Source organism: Magnolia sinica, chromosome 5 (assembly GCF_029962835.1).
Source record: "Magnolia sinica isolate HGM2019 chromosome 5, MsV1, whole genome shotgun sequence".
In the NCBI taxonomy this organism is placed as follows: Eukaryota; Viridiplantae; Streptophyta; class Magnoliopsida; order Magnoliales; family Magnoliaceae; genus Magnolia; species Magnolia sinica.
In genome coordinates, this window is record NC_080577.1 from 94,014,816 (window position 1) to 94,026,729 (window position 11,914).

At 39.7% G+C, this 11,914-nt stretch overlaps 1 non-coding gene across 1 annotated transcript; it reads right to left on the reverse strand.

Annotated features, from left to right (window-relative positions):
• Window positions 1-7,880: 7,880 nt before the first annotated feature.
• Window positions 7,881-7,987, reverse strand: LOC131247728 (small nucleolar RNA R71). The gene has a single exon (XR_009172000.1). It is a non-coding gene; the product is annotated as a small nucleolar RNA R71 (small nucleolar RNA).
• Window positions 7,988-11,914: the final 3,927 nt, after the last annotated feature.

Below are 11,914 nucleotides of genomic sequence, written 5' to 3' on the forward strand. Positions count from 1 at the left end.
TAACTGTGACAAATTTTGTTTAATGAAATGCATGGAGCTCCTTTTGTTTAGTAATGTGTGGAAATGTTTGGGGAAAAGCTGAGGATGTTACCCTAACTCCATGAATATTATACCTTATGTTGTATATAGGGAATGTCTCCTAAAACCATTCGGAACATGGCACGTCTCCCACCTAACGATTTGGTTAATGGAGCCCCTCTTCTGAATGATAGCCAATAGGTCCCTAATTTAGGTCTAGGTAGCAAGACAATGCCGGACTCTCAACTAGCCACCGGCCCCACAGATGGGCCAATGCCAAGTGCGCCACCGGTTCTAGGTCAAAACCATGCTTCTTCGTCGGCGCCACATATACCTCAGGCAGCCCCTCCTCCAGATAGATTTGAGCAGATGATGCTCTTGATGCAATAGCAATAACAAGTTCTAGCAACTATAATGGGGGCCATCACACAAAATGTGAATGTGTCCCCGCTGATGCAACACATGCAGGCCACCAGGGCAACAGCTGCATATGGGCTTTTTGAGCATTTTCAATGCCTTCGTCCTCACACGTTCATGGGTACCTATAGACCCGAGGAGGTCAAGTAGTAGTTGGATAGAATATCTAATATGTTAAGGCCATTACATTGCTCAGAGGCGGAACAAGTCGAGCTTTTTACATACATGTTCGAGAAGGAGGCTTTCCTATGGTGGGACAGTGTCCTATGAACCATTCCTATAGGGTTTGTGTGGAGGTGGGATGGGTTCGAAACACGTTTCCATGAGAAATACTTTCCCCTCACTGACTGTAATGAAAAAGAGGATGAATTCCTTCACCTCAAGCAGGGGGGATGACAGTAATGGAATATGAGAACCACTTCACGGAGCTAGCTAGATATGATCCCTTGATTTTAGCTAATGAGCTGATGAGAATGTGGCAATTCTCGGAAGGGTTGTGGGCTGACATCCGCACCAAGATGTGTTGTGCTAGCATCCCCACATATGCTAAATTAGTAAACATGTCCTTGCGAGCTGAGCAAGACGGTGAGCGGGTCTCTCGAACATGCTTGCCAATGGGCCCGAGGCTTAGGACCGAATTGCAAACCCAGCCGCTTCTCGACAAGAGACCACATATGAACTAACCTCCCAGATTAATGGCTTCGCCTGCCTAACAAAGGCGTTCTGATCACACGTGCACCTACTGCAGCAAAGCGAGTCACACTGACCCCTTCTGCTTTATTAAGATGAGGGATAACAACTACACGCCACCTCAAAGGGTCAATCGCCAACCCCCTCATGTTATTTCAGCCCCTCCTTTACGATATGTGGTACCGACACAACCATACAACTGACCTTCTACATTCTGAAATAGGCCGCCTCAATGGCCTATGACAGTGCTGCCTAACCGCCCGCAACAAGATCACATACTTGCATTCCCCGCCGAAGCAGTTGAATCAGTAGTTATAGTACCGCTAGCATTTGAAGTCACTGCTCATGTCTAAGGTACACTTATATTCCTTTTAGTGGACAGCGGGTCCAATGTTTTTATGGTAGCATGCTCTGCAGTCAAGCGATTAGGGTTGGACACTACCCCTATGATTGGGGTGAGAGTCATTACTGAAGTAGGAACCTTTTCAAATGCCACTAAACTCTGTAAGAGTTGCCCGATAGACTTAGGGAGCAGAGTGGTGCACATTGACCTAATTGTAACAAAGATTTATCATTACGATGTTATCCTCGGCATGGATTGGCTGACCAAAATGAAGGCGGAGATTGACTGTGAGACCAGGTTGGTGACAACCCATGAGCCAAGGGCACGACCTTCACCTTCCCAGTTCAGGTCAGTTGTCCTTTCCCCATCCATTGTTATGCTTCCCGGTTGGATAATTATGATGGTCCATCACTTAGGTACATGCCAGTGGTCCAAGATTTCACGGACATGTTTAGAATGATCCCTGGACTACCTCCTCAGCGCGAGATCGACTTTACCATCGACCATGTGCCAGGCGTAACACATATCTCGTTACCGACATACTGCATGCCTCTGTGTGAAATGGAGGAATTAAGGAAGCAAATTGATGATTTATTAGATGTGGGTTTTATACTGCCGAGCGTATCTCCTTGGGGAGCTCTTGTGTTATTCGTGAAAAAGAATGATGGATCACTGCGATTGTGTATAAACTACCGCAAGCTGAACCACATTACAATACAGAAAAAGTATCCTCTACCCAGGATAGATGACCTGTTCGGCCAATTGAAGGGGGTTAAGTATTTCTCTAAGATAGATTTACTGTCCGGGTATCATTAGTTGTGCATCAGGAATGAGGATATGCAGAAAACGGCCTTTAAGACTAGCTTCGGGCACTACAAATTCCTCGTGATGTCGTTTGGACTTAGGAATGCACCGACTGTATTTATGGATCTCATGAACCAGGTGTTTCAGCCATATCTTTACCAATTCGTCATCATATTCATAGAAGACATTTTAATATACTCAAAGAGTTAAAAAGATTACGAAGAACACCTACGAGCAGTCCTTGATACTCTTAGTCAGAATCAGTTGTTTACACAGTACCCATCTTTATGGGATGTGGCTCTGCCTCTAAATCCATCTTCAAGATCTAATTTGTAACATAATTACTATAAAAATCTCTACCTAAGTAGCAAAGTACCAAGTATGATAAAGAGACGAGTAAAGTAATTCATAAATTTTTTCTATCACATTAATATGATAATGGAAAAATAAAAAAGGCATAAATCAAAATTGTTTTGTTACATGCATAATATAACCAACAAATCAAGTTTTTTTCCCTGCTCTCTTTCTTTTCTTTTTCTTTTCAACAACCACACAAATATCTTCAATATCATGGAATAACAACTCACCACCGATGTCTACTTCGATGAGATCAGGTCCTACTTCAGCCTCAGTTACAACCCGTGTTTCTGATAAAAGGCTTATCTCATCTTCAATGAAAATCTTTCTTGGAACCTCTAAGACCACATGTTAATCAGGATTTTTTGGATCTCTAGAATAGAAAACCTGCAAGGCATGCTTTAAAAGAATAAATGGCTCATCAACCACTTGATCTGAACTGAGAAGATTAGACAAATTCACCAGTCTCAAATTCCCCTCTGCATCGAAAGAAATACCTTGGTGCGTCACCTTCACCCAATCACACTTTAGTAGGATTGGCTTATACCTTCTCGGTACTCGAGTTGGATGATTTTGCGGAGGACTCCGTAATAAGGTACGAATTCATCCACTAAATTCTTGTCCTTAGCCCTAGATCAGAAGGTGGTCATACTCTCTGTGCTAATCCCACTATTCTAGTTCATTTTATTCTCTTCGTATTCCTTGGTGATGAAGAGGAAACCATTGATGCAATACTTATTGTACTGCATCGCAAAAACCTCTGGTCCCCTAACTATATCTCTGAAGACTTCATTACTTGATTCATTCAAGTCTAGCTATTTCTTCAACCAAGGTATGAACTCATCATCACTCGCCACCTTAGTCCTCTTCCCGGCAACTACATTGCGTTGCTTTAAGAAATTAGCATATTTCCTGCAAGTTAAGAAGGTTGTTACAAAATACTTCACTATTATTCTCTTAAATTCCTCTAATTTAGATTACATCTTTGTCTAGTTCTAGTTCTAATTATGTAACGTCCCAGAAAAATCTGTAGAAAGACCCGAGTACAACCTCAGGCAGAACAACCCTAGGACCGCATCCGGTTGTATAATTTAGATGGGATTTAGTTAAATATTAAATAATAAGTGGAATAAGCTTGGGCCACCATTTTCACAAATGGGAAGGTCTAGAACCAGGAATACCCCTAGCTCAATGTGATCTTAAGACCAAGAAGAAATCTCAAGGGCCTGTCGCTATTAGGAGTACATTGAAACTTTATAACGGACCTAAACCGCACATCGAGGGTCCGATGATTGCAAAATTATAGGAAGATGTCCATACTGCTGGGCTTGACAACCATCATGGGAACCAAGCCCAGATGGTGTCCAGAAACGCCCAACTTGAGCCATGACTTGAGTGTATAGGAAACGCAAATATCCTTAGAAAATGAACTGAAACTTAAGTGAATTAGGCCGTTCACTCTTATGCGATGTTGAGAAGTTCAGACCGTTAGTTTATGACCAAACTTCGCACATGAAGAAAAGAAATTTCCCTGCACACATCCGTATAACAGCGGCCCCAATTGGACACATATGACCGTTGTCTAACACGGTCTCTCCACGGTTGATTGGATCATCCGATTGGAGCGAAGTCATGTCCAGGCATGGATCCATTGTCATGGAGTGTACCCCATGACGTAGATGAGCAGTGGGCCTCCCTACGAGCCCTGTTCGTTAGAAACGACCGCCCATAGGGTATAAACTAGGTATAAAGTGGCCTTGGGGCCATTTACACCACATCGGGGGCTATAAATAGCTCTCATTTCACCCTCTCTCTCTCTCATATACGAACTTTGCATACCTTAGGGGAAGAGAGAAGGGAAACAAGAGAAAAGAGGAAGGGAAACTTTGGGAGATCGCTGTAACTGTGGGAAATCTTCTCCCACGCATCCACGTGCCTAATCAATGCCTCCTTTCGCTACCTAAACCTCTTCCGGCTATGATTTCGAGTAAGAAATACCAACCCTAATGTTGAGGTAGAGCTCCCGGATAGTTTTTCGTCAACCTAGCTAACTAGTTTCATCATTTAGGTGTCCGACGTTTCATTTTTAAAAACGTAGAATTTGGACCGAGTCTGAGTCGAGCGTACTAACGAAAGGTGCGGACTAAATGCTTAGGTTACGGTTTATCAGTGCTTTCATGTCAACTAATGATTTATGCTTGTCATGATTGCTACTGTATTGTCTTGAATACATTGATTTTGTATGAGATACGCCTATGAACTGTGATAGGTAAATGATGCAACTTATGTGTTTTTTGAAATGTCTTAATGGGAAATAGAGAATGATTAGTGCTTGCTGTGATTACTAATCTAGGATTCATCATTGTCATATGCATATGGATTTCTCTGTATAAATAATTGATAAAATATATGTTGTAACTAACATAGTCTATGTGTTTGATAAATTGTCTAAATGAGAATTTGTTGATGATTTGTATTTACTACGAGTATTAAGGTAGGATTCTTGATTGTCTTATGCATATGTATATTTCCCTCTATGAAATCAATTGATAAAATGCAAATTGTATTTAACATGGTCTATGTGTTTGTTGAAATGCCCAAATGAGAAACTACTTGGATTGTTTATTAAATACTAGGATAGATATTACACAAGGTTGTTAGAAGCATTTGGATAGGATTGGGGCTACAAATGTAGTCCAGGCAATCGGTAAACATCTATGTTTGGGTGGCCAAATTAGTCTTACTACCTCGAGTAAACTCGATGAATACGAGTCATACGATGACTGCCGAGAGTAGCTAGGCCACTAAGGGTGCTTATGCTCTCCTTGTCGATTAAGTCAATGTGCGCCCGTACCCATCGAGCCTGCCTAATGAACCGGTTGACTTATTGTGTGTTTACCATGGATGGACACAATTGTTTGAATCTAAGGTACCCCTCACTAATGTAAAGATCCACCTTCAACCATTGTACCACGATCCTCAAGACTCGTGAGCCAGGCATGGTGGTATGGGACACCATGTTCGTGCTGTCGACCTATGTTGGGGTGACGAGCCTCCCCGTAGTGACCGCGAGAACCACTTCTTGCAAGTTTCCTATAGTATGAGTTTATTTAGGAGTGACGACCTTAGATGGATCCAAAATACAGGAATATGACTGTTGTGGTTTTCCGATGTCTAATGTTTGATTTAGGTCGATATTAAAAAGGGAGGTACCCTAGCTTCCCAAACTTATTGTGTGAATGAGCATAATTAAGATGTGGCAAAAAGGCGTTGGAGTTGTACATTTGAGGAAGTGTTGTCATATGCGAAATAGGCGGTCGGAGTCACGTGTTGAGTGAGTTTGATGGGTGAGGGCATGCATCATTACTTACACTCCATTTCTGCATTAAAAAGAATAGTTAGGAAGTGATTGCTATGATTGCCTTATCATTACTGCTTTGATTGACTTGATAACATGTTTAACTTTTGCCTTATAGAACCAATGAGTTGATCGCTCACTCCCACTCTGGGATAGTATTTTAAAACACCAACCAAACGCTGCTTTAGATGCAGGTACAAACATTTATGCAATGGAGCAGGACTTCTTGGATGTGGAGGAGGAATTCTCCTACTTCCAACTCTCGGGCGGGCCGATGTAGGCCACGTACCATTACGCGGGGATCACTGGGCATCAGGGCTTAGTTGAACATATTTACACTACCACATTTTGTACATTTTGAAATTCTACATGTATATATTAAACCCGGTCACGTACTCATACTCTAGAAGAAATTTTGTGTAACACCTGCAAACTTACATCGACATGTTTTAGAATTCTACACTTGCTTAACTTCATTACATCCAGAGTATGATTTGTTGTTAGTATAATCCCATACATGCTTAATTCATGAATATGAAATAAAATTTTAATATCATTATCTACACGACATAAATGATGTTCAGAATCTCGGGAGTAGATCTTTGCTCGACCCTCGAAATTCCGGGTGTTGCAAGTTATTTTCAGATTACATACAAGGTTCAGTCCCTATGGATTCGACCTCGGTCTTACCGAGATTATTACTACTTCGTGACCCTACACTTGGGGTTGTGAACAAGTTTTGGGCGCCGTTCCCGGGGATTGACGGTTATATTTTTTAAAGATTAACTAGTTTTAGAATTAGGTTAAGATTAGGGTTTTTCTAGTCTTAAATTTTAGGTTTAGGTTTTCTATTTGATTTCTAGAAACTAACCTAACTTTCTTGTTTTGTAGGACCTTGAGTTAGACTTTCTAAATAGGTAATATCTTTCTAATCTTTCTATGTTTCTATTTTTAAGATTAGGTCTTATTTTCTATCTTTAGAAACTTTCTATTTCTAGGTTCTCTTTTATTTTTAGAAAATAACTTACTTTCTCATTTTAGGTTTGGAACTTTCCTAATTATTTTTAAGAACTTTCTATTTTTAGGTTTTAGGCTTTTTCCATTTTAGAATTTAGTATACTTTGTATTTTTAGAAACTTTCTAATTTTAGACTTTCTATTTTTAACTGACTTGTTTTGTTTTGTTTGCAGGTTTTTAGCTTAGTAACTTCTAAATTGGTAACTTCTTTCCAACTCTTTTCTTTTTATTTCTAGATTTCTATTTCCTTTCTTCCTTTTTAGGTTTAGGTTAGAATCTGAGATTGAGGGTTGCGAGTGTTTCATACCCAAGTGGGTCTGTGACAACACTCAACGTCTCTTGACTAAAGGAGGATTGGTTGAGGGGTTGACTATTCATCGCAGGACTAGACATCGCTCGAGATCCCCAGAGTTAATTGAAGTTATGGCTGCAAATCAACTGGCCAATCAACTTGAAGGACTACCTCAACCTAAGGTTGGGGAAGTGCAGGATGAGAATGAGGTGCATCAAGCACCCCCACCACATACTTTATGAAATTATTTACAACCGGTGAGGGTGAACACACCCTCATGCATGGTTTTTCCAGAGAATATAGGACACATAGATATCAAGTTAGGGGTAATCCAACTCCTTCCTAAATTTCATGGGCTAGAATTTGAAAATCCATATTTACACCTGAAAGAGTTTGATGAGATCATAACCACTTTATATTTTCCAAACATATTTAAAGACACAGTCAGGCTGAAAGTCTTTCCCTTTTCCTTAAAAGAGAAAGCTAAGACATGGTTGCATTCACTACATCCTAGATCTATTGGCACATGGAATGATATGATAAGGGAGTTCATAAAGAAATTCTTTTCACATCATAAAATGAACACCCTTAGAAAGTCAATCATGAACTTCACCCAAAAGGAGGATGAAACATTCTTCTAATGTTGGGAAAGGTTCAATGATCTAGTCAGTTCATGCCCACAACACAGTTTTGAAACATGGTGCATTACACATTTTTTCTATGATGGACTGACATCTTCCATGTGCCAATTGGTTGAAACAATGTACAATCAGAAATTCATTAATAAAAATGTCGATGATGTGTGGGATTACTTGGACAGACTTGCTGAAAATGCATAATTATGGGACACTTACCCAAAATCAAGCACCATGTCTAGGCCGACTCAATTTAAGGAGATGGGTGGAAGGTATCTCCTGAAAGAGGACGATGATATCAATTCTAAAGTGACTAATCTCATAAGGAAATTCGAGGCCATGGAATTAAAGAAGGATAAGGTTAAGGAAACTATTTACGGTATTTATGCTTACAACGTTCACACAACTAAAAATTGTCCAACAATATCTGCCTTTCAAGAGGTGTTGATGAACAATTTAATGCCGTGAACAATTACTAAAGACCTTTCAATGGACTTACTTTCAATAAATATAATCCTAGTTGGAGAAATCATCCAAATCTTAGTTGGAGAAATGGACAAACTGCTACTCCTTAAGGTTTCTTTAATCAAATTCCAAATCAAGTGAAATCTCATGACGATCCGGTTCTAAAACTTATTCAAAACCAAGAGCTTATCACTTAGTGTATATTTCAAACCCTTCGAGATATTTCAAAGGTCATACAAGGGCATGAGACAAAAAATTCAAGTGGGGAAAAAGGGATTCTTCTAGCCCAACCTTTCTCCAATCCCAAACCACAATATGAGATAAGTGATCTAAGCTCTTCAAATCAGATGAAGCAAGCTAAGTCTATCACCACTCTTAAGAGTGGAAAAATAATTAACAAATCTATTCTGGTAAGGGCTAAAAAGCCTAAGGACCCGAAAGAGGACAATGATGATAGACCTAGCACTGCTCCACAAGAATTAGAACCAGAACTTTAAGGTAAGTCAGTTACTATATTTTCCTAACGGTTGGTTACACCAAAACCTCTCTTTAAATCTTCAGGATATTCTAGAGGTGTTGAAACAAGTGAAAGTCAATATTCCTCTACTTGATGCAGTAAAACAAATATCTTCATATGCTAAATTTCTGAAAGACTTGTGTATAACTAAAAGACGACAAAATATTCAAAATAAAATCTTCTTAACTGAGAAAGTGAGTGCCATCCTAAAGCAAGATGTGCCACAGAAATTTAAAGATCCTGGTACCCCAACCATTGCTTGTGTAATTGAGAATTATCACATTGAGTACGCACTTCTTGACTTAGGAGCGAGCGTAAATCTGATTCCCTACTCAGTATACAAACAATTAGGTTCGGGTGAATTAAAACCCACCTTAACCATATTACAACTTGCTGACCACTCTATTTATATACCGAGAGGGATAATTGAGGATGTGTTGGTCCATGTTGATAGATTTTACTGCCCTGTAGATTTTATCGTCTTTAATACTGAACCCATTAGTAACATGAGCACTCAGATTCTCGTCATTCTTGGTCGCCCATTCCTTGCCACTTCATACGCAATCATCAATTGTAGGAATGGTGTCATGAGCATGTCCTTCGAGAATATGACATTGGAGTTAAACATCCTTTTCAACATGGGCAGACGGTTAGAGGAGGATGACGATTTTCTCGACATTAACATGATTGACTCTTTCATGGAAGATAGAACGCCTCTGACTTTATCCATTGACCCTCTAGATACGTGCTTGGCCCACTCCCATGATTTTAATGATGATATGATTAGGGAGATATATTTCATGCTGGATATTGCACCGGTATTTAAAATTAACTAGTGAAGGCCACAATTGAAGAGTTGCCTCAAACTGATGAAGTACCTCTACTGTCTAACCTCAAGCCATCGAAGCTTAACCTAAAACTTTTGCTCTCTGATTTGAAATATGTTTATTTAGGTTAAGATGATACATACCCGATGGTGATCTCTTCCCACATGGTGAAAGAATAGGAGAGTATACTTATATCTACTCTCATTGAGCATAAGGGAGCCTTTGGATGGACAATTGTAGACCTTAAGGGAATTGACCCTTCAATTTGTACTCACCCCATTTATCTTGAAGATAATGCGAAGACTTCTCAACAATCACAACGTAGATTAAATCCAAACATGAAAGAAGTTGTTAAAGCTGATGTTCATAAACTATTGGATGTGGGTTTCATATACCCTATATTCGATAATTAATCGGTGAATGCAACTGAGGTGGTTCCCAAGAAGTCTGGAATCACTATCGTAGCCAATGCTAATGATGAACTCATACCAACTAGAGTTACTACTAGTTGAAGAACGTGCATTGACTACAGGAAGTTGAATACCATCATGAGGAAGGACCACTTTCCTTTGCCCTTCATCGATCAAATTTTGGAAAGGCTAACTGGTCATTCATATTACTGTTTCCTTGACGGGTATTCGGGCTACAATCAGATAGAGATAGCCTCTGAAGATCAAGAAAAGACTACATTTACATGTCCTTATGACACCTTTGCTTTTTAAAGGATGCCATTCGGACTATGTAATGCCCTCGACACTTTTCAGTGATGCATGATGAGTATTTTTTTCTGATATGGTGGGAAAATATTTAGAGGTCTTCATGGATGATTTCTCTATCTTCAGTCCATCTTTGAGTGCTTAGAGTCTTAAATGTGTGCTGAAAAGATGTGAAAAAAGAATTTAGTACTTAATTAGGAGAAGTGTCATTTCATGGTTCGTAAGGGAATTGTCCTTGGATATATCATCTCGTTCAAAGGAATCGAGGTTGATAAGGCCAAAATTGATCTTATCTCTAACCTACCTCCACCTAAAGAACATACGAGACATGCGATCCTTCTTGGGACACGCCAGTTTTTACAGATGATTCATAAAGGACTTTAGTATCATCTCTTGTCTTCTATGTAATCTACTTCAAAAGGATGCATCATATGAGTAAAATTGCAGTAATGACTGCTTTAGTTGAAGTGAGCATATGACAGGATGTCGTAGAGGGAGGTGAATATGACTTTTTAATATTTTATGATAAGTTAAAACCTATCAACCTTTATCCTAAATAAATATGCAAGTATCAGGATTTCTTCAAAATAACTCTAATGACTTCCAAGCCAAATAGAGGATCCAATCACAAAAGTATTTAAAGAATAAACTAGATGCTCAACATAGTTCATGATGGATGTGACTGTGTGTGAGGTGTGATTCACTTAGTTCCAGATAATCATGTGCACATGCAATATGAGAGCAATTAGAGAAATCACACAAATAGTAGAAGTAAATGGGAATCTTAAATATAGTCATTTTTATAGTGGTTCGACTACGTGTCTACTCTACTTCCGGGGGATGCACTCAACCCTTGAGTGTACCAGCTGTCACTAACGGAGGTTTCAAATCAAGTTCACCTCAAACCAGTACAACCTACTCTAGGTTGACTCTAACGTGTCGCCCAACACAAGAGCAAGGGTCAACACATAGCACCCAAGTTTTAGGCCACACAGGCCAAGGATCCACACAGGAACCTACCAGTTTATGCTCTCATGAGCAAGGGTCAACAGACTACACCCAGGTTTTAGACCACATAGGTCAAGGACTTACACAAGGACCTAAGTTTATGCTCTTCACAGAGCAAGGGTCAACACACAGCACCCCCACGTACACTCCCATTGGAGGCCTCCTATGAGGACTTGAAAGGGTTGAGAAGCACCTTTGACCCACTCCTACAAAAGGAATGATCACAAGGGTTCTCTGAACTCTAGTGACTTACAAATAAGTAGATGAGCCCCATTATAGCAAGTTGATGAAGATCTCCTCCTTTGATGACGAAGAATCTTCAGCTCCCTTGAAATGTAACTTAGATGATGTACCAATGTAAGGTTATAGGTTGGGTCAAGGTTATGATAGAATCCTACTCTATTAAATATTTTTCTATAAAGGAGACAAAGTGATTCCAATCATCTATGC